Below are 16,220 nucleotides of genomic sequence, written 5' to 3'. Positions count from 1 at the left end.
TTGTTTGGGTTTCTGGGTTATTTTTCAAAGAGTAACCCATGTTCTGGGTTATAGGGTCGGCTTTCTCTCTCTCTCTCTATATATATTTTTTGTTGGAGGGGTGTATTTTATGTAGTTATTATATTATCATGTCAACATAGTTCATAATAATGACCAATCACACTTGCGTATTGTGTACATTATGATAAAACAGTATCACCATTTGTAGGAGAAATAAAATGTCACACCCTCTAAACATGGATATATTAACTAAGAAATAGAAGATATAAGTTCATATATTACATCCTTGCCCCTATATTATTTAAATCAGTGTGCCAGAAATTCAGAAGAAGAGCAAGAAGAAACGCCTCTTTCTCTCTCTCTACCCCCGCGCGCGCCCGCGCAGTTCTGGAATTTTCTCACAGTCGTCGACTCGTTTGAAATAACTGTCGCTTCGCGCTCAATCCTTTTGGCCTGTGCCTCTTCGGTGAAACTTCATCGTGTATTCAAGGTAAGCGAGTATTTTCAGTGTTGATGTAACGTAAACTTTTATGTGTCAATGTCCCCGTTGTTAGTTTAGCACCATTTGCTGACAAAATTACCATGACTTAGTTGCTACGGTGAGATAACAAGTTAACCGTGGCAAGTCTGTGGTAACATCTAACGTTAACTAACGTTAGTTTTAAGTCCGTGTAAAGTTTGTCAAACTAAAGAAGAAGGTGTTATTAACCACACAGCCAGATTTGAATGATTAAAAATAACGATAAGTTCATGAAATTAGGTGTCAAAATGGTTGAAATGCTTTGTACACATTGTTGAGAAATACATTTAACTGTTATGACCTATTTAATGTGTTGAAAATGACTGAATTCACTTTACACGGTCTTTAAGTTCTATTTTTCATAACCTCGTGGCGCCATTTGGCGTCTGTCCGCGACCAGCGCCCAGCAACGGCTCAGGACCTTGTTCAAAACCCTGCCGCGCAACAGAGCGCCATTTTCATAGTTTTATATTAAATTTACATTTATTTGTTACGGATGCTTTGAGGTAAAGTGTTCAGAATGAAGACTCAGCTACGATTGTATTTAAATTGTACAGTACAATCATAAAATAGTACATACATTATCGTAATTCCACAATGTCATTAAACATAACAATATTGCTGGCCGTACATTGTACTGTACAATTAAATACAATGGTTGCTGAGTCTGCAGTCTGAACACTTTACCTCAGAGCGTCCGTTAACTGAATGAATTGAGAATATCACCTGAAAATTGTTTGCTAACTTCTATATTGCTATGTTCTTTCCAGGTCAATGGACAGCTTTGTCACTCTTCAGCTAACCGCTGTCTGAGCTGATCGAAAATTTTAGAGGTGAGCATTTTACTGCCTAGAAACTTGTGCCTTATCTTTAAGCTGTTATGCATAAAATGGGCCAGATATTCATCTCTGCATTAATGTCATTACAGTTGTTAATGAAATAAAAGATGGACAGTATAGATTGTCATTCACAAAAAATGGGTAATGCTGCAAAAGAACCACATTAGTTAACTAGCAAATTGGGCCACATTTTAAAACAAAAAAGCCACAGTATTCCATTAAAAGTGATTATGTTAGCTTGATAATCAAAGAGTGACTGGTGAGATTGTCTCGACTTATTAACAATACTCATGTTGTCTTGTTTTCTGTCTTTTCAGATGAAGAAATAGATGCCTACAGATGCCAAAGGGGAACTAGCTCTAACACTGCTACCCACCATGGTGCCACAGGCCCTCTACAGGGTTGGGAAGAAGACTATCCGGCACTCCACTGAAGAGTCCCGGACAGCGTTCATACACCAAATGCCTGTAAGTACAATGGACCAGTTTCTCAGCACCACTCTGAGAGAGAATATTCTTAATTCTAACCATACTTTACAGTTGAAAGAAGGCAATCCAAATTACATGTTTCATGTGAAAGCTAAAGGGTGAAACCTGATTTAAAAAAAAAAAAAAAATCCAAGGTTCCTCAGTTGTATTTAAGTTTTGGGCAATGCCATCCAAGGTAGCAATCTGACTAGAAAATGAAGTTAAAGATGTTAAGTTTTATTATTCAGTGGTTCTCAACCCACATTTTCTTGTACACATTCATGACCCACACATAAAGAACACACCAATTAAGAACCACAGCTCATTTGGCTTCCTTGTAATATAACACAGACTGCTAGTCTATTATCTTGCTTACAATTCACCTTCTACACAATATTCACTTTCTTTTACCTATCTTTCTGTCTGTCTGTTTTAGGTTGGAACAAATATGGTGGAATTCCTCCAGCAATCAAAGCCATTCCCCACTGTCCTGGCGCTGGGAGATCCCCAGCAATGTGCCTCTCAGGCATTTGTTATATTAGCTGGTCAGGCACTCCCTCAGAGCACACTGCTTGGAGCAGTTGACGTGTGCTTCAAGGCATATTATGTTCTTGATATCAACTACCCCAAGCAGTGTGCTCCCGCATGGGAGTTTCTGCAGCAAGTTGTGTATCATATTGAGGGATCTGAATCAAATCCAGTCAAATTTCTTAATACTGCCTTGCTTAATTGCAGAACTGTTTAATTGTGTTAAGCTGCAGTAAATTACATGACCAATGTTTGTGTTCTGTTTAGTTAATTACCATCATCATCATCATCAGCTGTTCTACTTTGTAGTCTTGTTTAGTGTGTGTACATCCTGCCTGTCTGTACTTTTTGGAGGTACTTTTAGTAAAACATTTGAATTGGAACTTTGGACTCCTCCTCTTCTTCTTCTGCCTGCACCACACCGTGACAGATATAATGTAAAACAAAGTTTTATTTTCTGAAATAAAGAGTACTGTCATAGTAACTAGTTTATTTCAACCCAGATATTGGGGTTGTTCTTTTGACCCAGAAGTTGGGTTATAGTTAACTACTATGTTGGGTTTTTTAAACCCAACATTTGGGTCAGGTATTTAACCCAGAATGTGGGTCAAAAAGAAGAACCCAATTTTCTGGGTTGAAATAACCCAGAAATTAGTTGGTCCCTTTTTAACCCAGGATTTGGGTCAAAATTAACCCATTATGGGTTATTTTTGACCCATGAGTTAACGTTCAAGCCTTTGCAAACAATGTAGCCTACTGTGGACACAAATGGACTTTGATCTTAACTTTACTGCTTTATTCCAACGTGATCTCATGAGAGTACGTGTGTATTTTTACGTAAAGTGTAAGTTAGTTCTATCATACGTACATTTATTTATGTTTTATACACACAGAAACGACTCTATTGCATTCAACTGTCTTATCAATTAAGTTTTTAGTCGCATTTATTAATATAATACTCAAAAATATTAACATTTTGCTCGTTTTGCCTGAATGGTATTAAACAAGAATAGGCCTACACTTTAAAAATGCCACCTTTACTCGTTTAACCATTTTGTAATATAGTTTATTTACCGTGAGACACTTCTCCTATAAAACACAACATAAATTCACAAAAGACATCAATTTTATTAGTTTGATGTAATCCAAATCTTTAGCATACGTTGTTTGCAAGAAACAGATCCAAATTCAGCCTTTTATCCAGTGATCTTCATCTCCATTTCTCAGCAACGACCGTAAACGTCAAATCCCGCGCTGGTGATGAATTCAAAATTCAAAAATTGCTCAATCAAGAAGCGTTGGCTGCGTTCCAAACCGCATACTCAATGAGTAGGTACTTAATTTCAATGAGTACTTACTTAACGAGCGCTATAAAGAGTAGGTACTTTATAGCCAAATCTCGTTGAGTATGAATGCGATCCGGACATCATCCGCCATGTTGACGTTATCATGTGACCTACGACACGTTATCACAAACGCAACAACTTAAAAGATGAACGACACGTTTAATTCATCTATCTGTAAATATCTTGATATTGATGAAACTTGCTCATTTTGTGGTATTGTTGAAGAAACAGCTGCCAATTTATTTTGTGAATACATTTAGGGTTGATTTAAGTTGTTATATTTTAAACCCTTCTAATGTGACCCACAGTTCCTTTTAACGATTTTTTAAGAAACCCCAAAATCGTTATCTCTTGAATATGTTGTTAATTTCTTTATTTTATACCCAAAAAGTTTCTCCTTCAAGTTTTCCTCTTTTCTTGATGAATTTACCTCTCGTTTCATCCCTCAGACAATAACAACAAAACTATTTTTTTAATGTATTATGAAGAACTATTTATATTTAAAGATATTTAGCCTTGTTATTGTTCTTTTTTCCTGTGTATAAATATCATATTATGATGTACACAAACCAATGATCTTTATGTTTTCTGCTTTGTCATTATGATTGTTCATTGTTAGATACAACTAGTATCTTTCCATGATCTTTATGTAATAAGTTTATAAGTTTAAATTATATGAGCGACAGGTGCACTAACACTTCATAACATCAGTAACTCGACAGCAGAACCTAGAACAGTTTTCCTCTGCGTTTACTGTCCGCAGTGCACAAGGAGACGGGCCGCTGCTCGAAGATCTCCTTTGGAGAAACTGTTGACTTTATACTCGAAAAATGCAAGTATCGCTCATAAAAAAATAATATTACCTCAGAATGAATTGCATTGTTAGCCCACCCCAAAACTTAAACAAAATAATATTAAATGCTGACCAATACTTAATTATATTACTTTTTTTTATATACTAAAAATTATATAATTTAATAAAACAAGCAAAATGTGAACATCTCAATTGTCAGTCAAGCGATGAATTAATGCATACATTAAATAATTATATTTTATATACTGACAACAATAAGAAACATGAATAAGTGAGTAAAAGAACAAATAAAAGTAACCATCACACAATAAACAAATGCATGCACATGAAACAAATCTTTATTCAAACTACAAGCATGTATTTGGGCGCTGAAGCCCACATCCTACTGCCATCTCAACACAGCGGTTCCCATTCTGCGGCTTTATTCTGATGAATTCACCAGAGGTGACCGTGCCTTCGTGCCGGAGCTTGTTGCTGCGTTGCGCTTCACAATCTGAGGCGATAAGGGCAGATGGAGAGATCTTATGACAGTCTCATCCATGGCACCGTTTCCAGGATTCAGCTCTGGGCTCCTCATCCTCAGTGCTCACACCAGTCTGAATAAAAACATGTTTAGTTACTTTATAGATTTGTTTATTTACCTTATTTACAGCACATTAGTCTAATGTCAACAGTGTTGACAACAGTGAATTCACGTTATCCTATCCTATGATAATGCCACACATACATCACTCAGATGTCTTTTTCATGTTGTGATGTGCTCATCTGCAATATGTCAACACTTACAATATTTTCCTTTCAGATGTAAATAGACATTTTAAATAAGCGTGTTTAAGATGTATATGGTTATGTAAATCCACTTTAGAGACGTTACGTGTGCTTAGAGCTCCCCTGTTAGCTAGCTATACAAAACATGTTTTTACAGCAAAATCACAACTATACTATACTGTCTAACTACTTTACACCTTCAACAGTTAAAACGTCTACTCTATTGTAGTTTAACACATAAGGAACCGTGTTTACTCACATTCGAAAACCCCCGGCGTCGCTGATCTCCGTGATGTTTGATAATGACGTATGCTCTCGCGTGGCCTCCTGGGATAGAAGAGTATCCATCGGTTGAGCACTCAAAAATCGGGCCGGAAGCAGTAAGCCATCCGGGAACTTCTCCCCTACTCTTTTATGAATACTGATGTTTCGAACGTACTGCTTCCTTCACGTACTGTTTTCGCCTACTATATAGTAGGAAAGTAGGCACATTCGAACGCACTTAAGTCCAAATCTCGCGATAATTGGTACGTCACCCAGGTAATTCTCGCCTACTCTTTTGGATTAATACATACTTTTTCGCTCGCCTACTCTTTTCCCATACTAAATAGTAGGGAAGTATGCGGTTTGGAACGCAGCAGTTGTCGCTACTCGATCCGTACCGGAAACACGATCTGTACTGCGCATGTGCGAGAACGAAGTTGTTCTGCCACCTCCTGTCATCATCAAAGGTTTTACGACATCGTCACTGTCACTACTCGATCCGTTTACTGTCACAATCATAGACGGTCACAATTTGTACTGTACTGTGCTGCATGTGCGAAAAAAACATGGATTCTTTTGCATTTTATGTGAAAGTTCAAGAATTTCTCTTAAAAGGAGAAATGCCTGGCAATCACGCAGACCGTCGGAAAGTGAAACGGTCGTCTGCGAATTTTATCATCAAAGGTAACTATGACAAGGTTTAGACTAATCCAGGATTAGGCCTTAGTTCAATTTTGTTGTGTAACAATATATCGTGCCACAATATATCGTAATACAAAAATCATGCAACAATACGATAGTGACAATATATGTATCGTGGATAGTTCACCCAAAATAAAAATTGTGTGAGGAAAAAAATTATGTTTGCAGAGTTTTTGTGTAAGTACTACATTAAACTACTATATAATGTTGTTTTAATGCCAAACGTCTTATGTTACCAGAATGTTAAGCATATTCGTCTAAAATAATTTTTATTCTGGTGGCACCATTGTCTTTGGGTTACAAGCACCAAGTCCAAGCCTATTCATTTAAATCCACAATGTAATATCAAAGTTAGCATTTTAATCAACAGAGCATTTTGTAATAACCTTTTATAATATTTCCTGGAAGTATCGCAATAATGTCGTATCGCTGTTGCTTTCAGTTAAAACAGCTAAAATATGAATTTTACTCTCTGGGCCTTGTCTGTGTGATACCGGGGGTATAAGAACCGGAAGATTTTATAATGAAAAATAGAAGAGAACTGACTGACTGGTACAACCTCATGTTCTAAATGGACAAATTTGTTTAAAATATCAAGTTATTTTAACTGTACTTGTTCAGCTCCCATATCTGGGTATTAATACGTGACTTTAATGTAGTTAAACTTGTCAGATATCAGATAGTAATATGATATTTTTCTATTTACTTTGAACTTCAACTCTTAAAGACGTTTTCTTTTTTCCTTTTAAAACAGACGACAGACTCTTCTACATCGGCCCCAGTATGCAGTATATGCAGCTAGTTGTCCTGTCAGAGGAAAAGAAGAGGTCTGTTCTGTGTTCTCACAGAGTGCCATAATAATCCTGGGACTGGGAATCATAGTGGTGTCAGAGGCACTCAAAACTGGGTTGTTGCTGGCTACTATTGGTCTACAATTATCCAGGATGTGAAAGAATGGGTATCTTATATCTATACTTAAGAATGTGTCTACTTTTGCCACCTTTGATTGTTAGATACCTCCTTGATTTAAAAGTTGTCTCTGGATCAAAAGTGGATCAAAAAAGTTAATCAAAGTTGTCCTAAGACAAGAACGGGTATTATTCAAAAGTCACATATAACTTTAATGAAAGGTCTTTATCCACTTCAAATGTTGACTACTGTATTATCACCAACTTGTATCAACTGCAGTAGCATTATGGACTTAACATATTAAAGCCACAGATGCCATGTCACTTAATGTTAATAGCGCCTCTCATCAACTGGCTATTTTTCTAGACAATTTGTTCAAAAAATGTGTTGCTTTTTAGGTCAGATCTTGTCACCGCTGCCAGTTGAATGACCCAATCAAGACTGTTGTGCCAGTCTTGCATTCCATTAAGGTACTGCTTACAATGTTTTAGCATACTGATGAATCTAACAAGCTAGTCTCAAGCTTGTGTACAGTTTTACCAGCATTTGACTAATACTAATTTTGTGGCAAGCAGGTAAAAGAAGCTTGGGAGGTCATTGGTTTGGATCTGATTGGACCACTGCCAGAAACGGCACGCAACAAGAAGTAAGTATGTCCTTACAATGACAGACCTGTACACAAAGTGGGTGATTGCAGAGCCCCTGCAATCTAAGACAGCAGCTGAGGTGTCTGCAAAAATAATCAAAAAGTTGTACTTGTTCGGCACGGTCAGAAAAATAATTAACAACCAAGGGAAGGAGTTTGTCAACAAGGTGAAGTTTTGTAAAGGTTTAATTGTTTTCCCCCTACTCTAGTCACTCTCAACATATGTGTTGTTATCTGCAATTACTCTAGTCTTGCAAATTTAACTGATGATCCCTTTGCAGCTCAACAGCAGCATTTTCAGTACACTGAACATTAAACATGCTGTCTCCAGTGCTTACCATCCCCAGACCAACAGACAGGTAACTCTTATACAGGATATCTGTCCTGGAAGAACTATTGTTGTCTTATGGTTATTCACAACACAGGCTCATTAGAAAATCGTTCTTGTGGCAATATTTATACATGTCACTGCAGTTTCCAACAGAAATTAACACTAGAGGCAGTAAAATAGCAAGCACTTTTAATCATTTTTATACACAATTATGATTACAAGGGCAGATTATGGATCAATGACTTGTTTTCACGTGGCTCCTTGCACAATTTATATTATGACCTCAAAACCCTTTTTACCATAGTGCATGATTTGTAAACTAATAAATTCTGAAGTTTGCATCACTTAACCAGCTCCATATGGTCCATATGAGCCTGGGCTGGTTATTCATCAACTTTATAAATGCATTGATATGTACAGGATGAAAGAACCAATCAAAACATCAAGCGTGGTCTCAGAAAGTATTTTAATGACAACCACAATGACTGGGACCTCCACCTTCCTGCTGTGGTGTACGGTATCAACACTGCAAAGCAGGTCTTAACACGTTTACTTATTATATTTATTATATCTACAGTTAGATGTCGACGGGAAAACTGAATTGATGAACTTATTTAATATTTAATGTTAAGGGTGAAGTTTTTCATTTAATACACATTTGATAGTAAATGGGAAGCTTCCTATGTGATCAGTACTCCACTAGACACAGTCCATACTTCCTACTCTTCAATCGACACCCACGTCTGCCAGAGGTCATGAATGCCTGTCCCATGGGAGATGATTTTGAAGTTATTGAAGTTATTTTTGAAGTTAAAAAACGAAATTCCCAGATAATGCATAATGTTCCACAAGGCAGCTTTCACTGGGATGTAATTTTTTTTCCAATTAATTTCAGATCGGAAATGCTTGCCTCAAGATTGCGGAAGAAGCTGCACAAAGACATGTAATTCATACTATTATATCTTCTTTTAAAAAGTACTTATTTTAATTTATTCATGTTCAGTAACTTATATTGTTCTTTCCATAAGGGAAAAGATTTTCACATTGTGGACCTCTATGTGGTTCCCACCTGGAAAGACCAAAATGTGGACCGAGTGCATTGTTTGCCTGCAAGTGTTTTTTTGTTTTGTTTTTCTATCATATACTCATCAACCAACTCTTTTGGGAACAGGCACAGAAGTATATGATTATTGAATATTTTTTTGTTCCAATACTATTAGGAAAACGTGAGGTCCAAGGATCTCATACTATTTCCAGCTTGGAGCAGCCAGCCGGATGAAGCAGATCACTATCTGCTCTGTGTTGAGTTTTTTTTCTATAATCTTTCTAGCTGTAACATTTTAATTCACAAGGTAGGGTTAAGTGCGTTCTATTTTCATGGATATTAACAAAATACCCATTTCAGGTTATGTTGGTAGCTAAAAGGGAGATACTTTTCCTTGATTCTCTTCGTCCTGATGGTTTTGGAGATGAGACTTACAGAACCATATTTAGGTTGAGACAAAAGATAATTAATTTACTAGCCTTGTTCCAGGCATGTTATTTGGTTACAATTTCCAAAGGGAGCCACGTTCTCAGGCTTTGTTCACATAAAAGCCTCGTTCTCAGGATTCAAGTTCACATAAGATCCTCGTTCTCAGGCTTCAAGTTCATAAAGCCTTGTTATCACCATACATAACTGATAATTTAATTACATATGTATTTTGTGTTTTCTTTGGAATGCCAGGCACATTGAAAGCTCCATTGACCCAGGATCTTGGACTGAAAAAACAGGAAGAGACCTTGGGGTATGTTTTAAAGGATAGAATTGTGTAAAGCTAATTTAAGTATGCATGTATAAATGTTTAAACAAGCTAGCAGTTTTTAAAATTACTTTGGATGGACTTTCCCTTTTAGAGGTTTCTGTTCAACAGTGTTCAGAGAATTCCTGTGCTGTTTACATGCTGATGGTAAGAATAATTCATTTGTCAGAGCTGTTAGATAATAAAAATCAAAGTCTTACAGTGTTATTTGTATTTCACAGTATGCTCTCAGTACCTGTACTTCCTGTCCATTAATATTCACAGAGGTAAGCTGGATTTTCACACAAGTATCCCATCAAACTCATATGTATCAAATATTTATTTTTTATTTTTGTGTGTGTTTTTAGGAGGAGGTGCCATTGATTCGCCAGTGATGGTGCATTCAGCTGATGGAGAGGTTTTGCCTAGAAGGGTATGACAGATTCTACATATAAAATTTCAGTATCTTGGCTGCATTTAGCCACTGTTAGAAAAGTGACAATAAAAAGGTTTTATACTAATAGAGTTCCTACATTTACATATTTTCCAAAGTCATGGAAAAAGATTTGCATTTTGGACAAAGGAAGCATCCCAACTCCTTCAGGGAAACCTTGAGCCTGTCTTTAGGGTGTCAAAATCCACCACCACCAAACTGTCGCTCAGCAAAAGAGTTGAAGTTGAAGAGGACACTGATGAGGTAAATTATTTTATTGGTCATATATCAAGCAGTTGCATGCATGCTAGATGAATAGATTAATTATTTTGTGCCATTATATATATTTACAGCCAATCATTGTTAGAGACCTTACAGCGCGGGACTGGGTACGCAGTCATGGAGACTTATTCTGTGGGAAGGTGACAGAGCCTTCTTTTCTGCAGATGAGTGCAAGTCAACAAAAAAATGCCCTCAGGAAGGTCCTGGAGGAACTTCCTGACGCAAAAGATGACTTTTTGTTTTTATTCCAGTGTCTAGATGACATGGAAACATTTTTATCATCCTGTGCTGATGAACAAGGCCTGAAGGTCAATGCCATGTTTGTTTGTTCATGAGTGTGCAAGAGCGTGTGAGAGTGTAAGAGTGTGTGAGAGAGAGAGCGTTTGAGAGCATGTGAGAGAGTGAGAATGTGTGAGAACGAGAGTGTGAGAGAGCGTGTGAGAGCAAGAGAGTGAGTGTGTGAGAGAGCGTGTGTGAGTGTAAGAGCGAGCGTGTGAGAGCAAGAGAGTGAGTGTGAGAGAGAGAGCGTGTGACAGCGAGAGCGTGTCTGTGTGTGAGGGAGGGATGGAGAGCGTGTGCATGAGGGAGCGAGAGCGTGTGTGTGTGTGTGTGTGTGTGTGTGTGTGTGTGTGAGGGATGGAGAGCGAGAGCGTGTGTGAGAGCGAGTGAGAGGGTGTGATGGATTGAGGAAGTGTGTGTGTGTGTGAGAGAGAGCGAGCGAGAGAGCTTGTGAGAGAGCGAGTGTCTTAGGGAGGGAGGAGGGATGATGGAGGGAAGGGAGGAGGGAGGAGGGATGATGGAGGGAAGGGAGGAGGGAAGGGAGGAGGGATGGAGGGAAGGGAGGAGGGATGGAGGGAAGGGAGGAGGGATGGAGGGAAGGGAGGAGGGAAGGGAGGAGGGATGAAGGAAGGGAGGAGGGATGGAGGGAAGGGAGGAGAGATGGAGGGAGGGGAGGAGAGATGGATGGAGGGAGGGAGGGATATAGATGGAGGGGTAGATAGATAGATGGATGGAGGGATGGATGATAGATAGATGGATGGAGGTAGGTATATAAATAATGTTATTCTGAGTGTTTCTGTGTTTTTTCTTGAGTGCAGACATTTGTTAAAGTATGCTGCAATAAGTAGAACAAACCTTTACAAAATGAAATATTACATGTAGTAATATTGTAAATATTACAATATATTACAATATTACTTCTGTAGAGGAGGCTACATACACATCTGTATGTAAAATTGACAACAATAACTGGCTTAAACAGAATTGACAAATATATGAGTGTTAACATGAAACGGAGCACGTAGAATAACACAACTTTAGGGAGAAGAAAATAAATTAAAGTTATAATAAAATAAATAAACAATCAATAAAATGACAAAGGATAAATAAAAGTCAGTTAAGGGGCTTCAGTTACGGTCTTTTACTGTCTAGGGTTACGATACGGATCGAGTAGTGTCGAACAACAACTGCCGTAAATGGTTTCGACATCAGACATGAAGGAGACGCGTTTTCGCACATGCGCAGTACAGATCGTGTTTCCGGTACGGATCGAGCATAGGGATCGAGCATAGACAGTAAAAGAAATGGTCAGAGCCATAGACATCATATAGATAGACGCCCTATCGACCGCTACTGCCTATTGGCACGGACGAGAATTGGAGCCGCCATCTTAAACCGGTCATCCGCTCCGCTCAGTGTAATCTGAATGGCAGGTGAAATGAGCTGTCAGCGCATTAAATTAATCATATCTCACAGAATACTGAACTGATTTTCACGCGTTTTTTTTTGCTGCGAAGGTCATTCATGTAGCTATGATACAGGACACATGGTTCGGCGTATTTTAATATCCTAGTAGGCTTAACAGTAATATAATATTCTGATATAAGATATAAAGTGACCAGACACATTATGTGTGATGAAGGATATAATGTATTTTATAAATCACACACTATAAATATAATAAAGAAGCAGAAACAGGTAGTTGCAGTAAAGTAAGATATTTTAATAAGTTGAAGAAACAATTTATGATTTGTGACACGCACATACACACGAACAGAAACAAACACGAACAGACACACACACTCTCTCTCTCTCTCTCTCTCTCTCTCTCTCTCTCTCTCTCTCTCTCTCTCTCTCTTTCTCTCTCTCACACACACACTCACACACAGAACGCAGCCACCGAATCCACCGAACGCAGGCACCTGTAATAAAAATTGAGAAGAAGCTTTTCAACGTGTTTGCATCAGTAATTTTTAAAAATTAAATTCGGACAACATTAAGCCTATACCTTTTTTATTGTATGTGGATGTGGGAGGGGAAAATGTCGAGACTAAAGCCCTATTCGGATTAACTTTACAAGGGTTGATGGAGTAAGTTAATAATGTAATTTTACCACAGGACTTCTGTAATATCAATAGCCAAATCGCGTGTGATAAGATATACGTTAACGTAACACTAGAAGTTGGAGGGGTAACTCAATTTGCGCATCGCTGTCATGCGTGTATTACATTGCTTCCTGATATCATGTGCGCAAACACAAATAACCTATACAACAGGGCAGTTGAATGCTTATCTGATAACCTAGAAGCTCTTGTAATTATTACTTTAACAGTTAACGTTACCCCACCTCTCCATGCCGGGTGAACACCGGCTGATGTAGTAACGTTAAGTTAAACAGCATTTCACAACGATTTCAGTACAGTAATAGCAAATATCCTTGCTCCTTCTCGGTTATCTGGTAATATTCTATTCACAAAATACAACCAATAGTACAGTAATGTTAAGACTTACTTGTGAAAAGCCCTATTTTCGATGGTCCGGCGATTAGAACAGGAAAATGCTCCACAATGCTCTGGCATCTTATCTGCTGCCACGCAAGGAAACTAGGAGTATGACCGGTTCAAGATGGCGGCCGTATTTCTCGGTGCTCAGCGGCCAATAGGGCATCTAGTCTCTATATGATATCTATGGTCAGAGCGACCCCGTTGATTTCAACGGAGAGAGTTGAAGCCAAACATGGGCACTCACTTCCTGATAGCCAAGCGTTCTGCGCAGGCTCAAACTGAGCTTGATGACGTAGATGTCACGTGAGCAACCTGACTGACAGTTGTAAATCTTCTAGTAGCTGTGCCAAGGATATTTGAAGTGTATTAACAGTGGCATTATGAGCAGAACACATGGGTATGCAGTATGAACAATATAGACAGATATGTGCAGTTTAATAACAGTAACATTTTAAGAGTAGTGTGGGTGTGTGTGGTTGACAGTGGCGGTTCTAGGGGGTGGCCAGGGGGGGCCAGTGCCCCTGTGACAACAAGCTTGGCCCCCCTTGTGGCCCCCCTAAATGTGGAGTGTGAAATAATTACAAAACTTACAAAGTTACAAAACTGTTTTTTGCTATCGTTGTTTATCATTGTTATCGTTGTATGCCTATCATTTTTTATTATTCTATTTTTGTGGATTTGCTTGTTGACGTGACAATTCGCATCACATTCGCGGGAATCGCGGCAGAATAACGTCTGTCTCATGCACGCGAGAGAGGAGAGAAGAAGAAAGCTGGTAAATGTCAGTTCAGTTGTAAGTTCATTCTTTATGTGCGTATGGGGTGTGCGATGTGTATTTTTTATTATGATATTGTAATCAAAACTATAGTAGGAGGCACTGTGAGCTGACATCGCATTTGTCTATCGTCCTTTCACTGCTGTGTGCAGTTCATAGGTAGCCTATGCCCCCAAATTAGTTTTTGTCTTATATTTATATCATATTATGTTCTTATATTAGAATATCAAATCAACAAGTGCGCTGTTTCCCGTGCACAATTGCAACTGTGATTGATGTTATACAACAGTTAAATTAACAATAAGTTAACATTGGGAGTTACTTTTTAGACACAATATTGTCAATATTGTTTGTTTTCCCTTTATTTCGCCGACTAGAATTTCAAAATGAAACCGTAGCAGAGTCAGACAGCGATGATTACTTGACTGAAATCCGCGTTTGGAAAGGAATCACTTGCTTCTTTCCCGAATGAATCAGCCGTTTGAACGAATCGGTTGAATGAATGACTCCCTCAACTCACTTAAGACAGGGACTTACCGCGGCCTACTGGCGGTTTTAGTTTCATATTTAAAGTACCCTTTAATTAAAACTCAAAATTCGAAATCATTTCATATTTAAACATTGATTAAAAAAAAATCTCATAGCTTTATTTATGCAATTGTAAATGGAGGGTAAATATATTAATGCCGCTTCTGTGTCTCCTCTGCACTGCAAAGATGGATTTTGATTGAATGATTTAATTTGACTGGTAACAGTGGTACTGTATAATTATTGTATAATTAAGTATTATTGTATAAATAAGTAAAATTACTGTATAATTTGAATGTTAGTATTTGACATAAAAGTTGATGCATAACTCTAAATAAGTTTAGAAAGAATGTCCATAGGTGAAATTGCCCCTGGAAATCAATTTAAGGTGGCAAATTTTGCCCTTAATTAAAAAATTAATTTCTGTCACTGCTGTGAGCTGACCACTGCATAGAATATGAAAAATATGAATATCTTTGTGAGTCTGCTGTCAACAACAGGCCTAAACCAGCCATGGCACCAGCACAAAAACACAATCAGTATCATCTAATTATTATCAACAAAACGTTGAAAATATTGAGATATATTTTTGTCAATATTGCGCACCCCTAATGTACGGTATTAATTTTAGATTTCTTCAGGTCTTAAAAAGCCTTAAATTTGACTTTAAAAAGTGTGCAGGAACCCTGTAAACGGTTAGACATAGTTACCTAGCAAGTCAGTTATTTTCAGTAAATGAATTAATAAGCTTCTTGGTCCCCATTGCTTTTGCTCTATAGTTCTCACCAAAATGAAGAGAAAGAAGGACATCATGTCAATTACAGTTACTGTGACTAATACTGAATATGTAATGCAAATGTAAAAATATAATGGAAATGCAAATACATTGAATGATTATAAACATGGTATTTTGCCTGTTAATGCCTGCAGTGCAGTGCAGAAAATGATATGACAACAATAAAGTCTAAATGTAACTGGCCCCTCTAACAGTACAACTGGCCCCATCTTGGCCCCCCCAGTTTAAATGGTCTAGAACCGCCACTGGTGGTTGACCCTGTCAAAGCAGCCCCATGGACGTGGTTATAATAATTAATTTAATATAACATATTACGCTATATAATTACAATATGACATGATAAAAGAAGTGGCTAAAATCGACTTTAAAATAGCCTACTTTAGGATTGTAATAGTTTGAGTAGCCTATCTGCAGTTCTAGTAATTTTAGTTAGTTAGTTTAGTTTATTTTGAACATGTTTATGTATATATCCATTAGATTTAAATATTTGGCTAGTACACACACACACACACATAATACAATCAAACATAACAGATAAATAAATGCATGTAGGCTACAGCACAATCTTCCAAAATTATTAAAAATGATTCAAATATAGGCACATATGCAAATAATTTTTTCCCTTCTTTTTCGTTTCCTTCTACATCAAACAGAATAATAACCCATCCAAAAAATACTTCTTAGTATGAGCCCAGGAACCATATAATA

General features: G+C 37.7%; 3 long non-coding RNA genes across 3 annotated transcripts; 2 read left to right on the top strand and 1 right to left on the bottom strand.

Annotated features, from left to right (window-relative positions):
• The first annotated feature begins 394 nt into the window (after nucleotides 1–394).
• Nucleotides 395–2,733, top strand: LOC143740135 (uncharacterized). The gene is made up of 4 exons (XR_013204760.1): nucleotides 395–490; nucleotides 1,291–1,353; nucleotides 1,677–1,826; nucleotides 2,263–2,733. It is a non-coding gene; the product is annotated as an uncharacterized LOC143740135 (long non-coding RNA).
• Nucleotides 2,734–7,174: 4,441 nt separating this feature from the next.
• LOC143740232 (uncharacterized) lies at nucleotides 7,175–7,806 on the top strand. Its single transcript, XR_013204808.1, has 3 exons — nucleotides 7,175–7,206; nucleotides 7,556–7,627; nucleotides 7,733–7,806. It is a non-coding gene; the product is annotated as an uncharacterized LOC143740232 (long non-coding RNA).
• A 4,805-nt stretch (nucleotides 7,807–12,611) lies between these two features.
• Nucleotides 12,612–13,589, bottom strand: LOC143740229 (uncharacterized). Its single transcript, XR_013204805.1, has 2 exons — nucleotides 13,421–13,589; nucleotides 12,612–12,831 (listed from the first exon to the last, which is right to left on the bottom strand). It is a non-coding gene; the product is annotated as an uncharacterized LOC143740229 (long non-coding RNA).
• Nucleotides 13,590–16,220: the final 2,631 nt, after the last annotated feature.

This window comes from Siphateles boraxobius, unplaced genomic scaffold (genome assembly GCF_051911475.1).
Source record: "Siphateles boraxobius isolate OS27281-9 unplaced genomic scaffold, OSU_SipBor_1 17, whole genome shotgun sequence".
NCBI lineage: Eukaryota > Metazoa > Chordata > Actinopteri > Cypriniformes > Leuciscidae > Siphateles > Siphateles boraxobius.
Note: the sequence above shows the minus strand (reverse complement) of the source record. Positions and strands in the feature narration are given on the sequence as shown.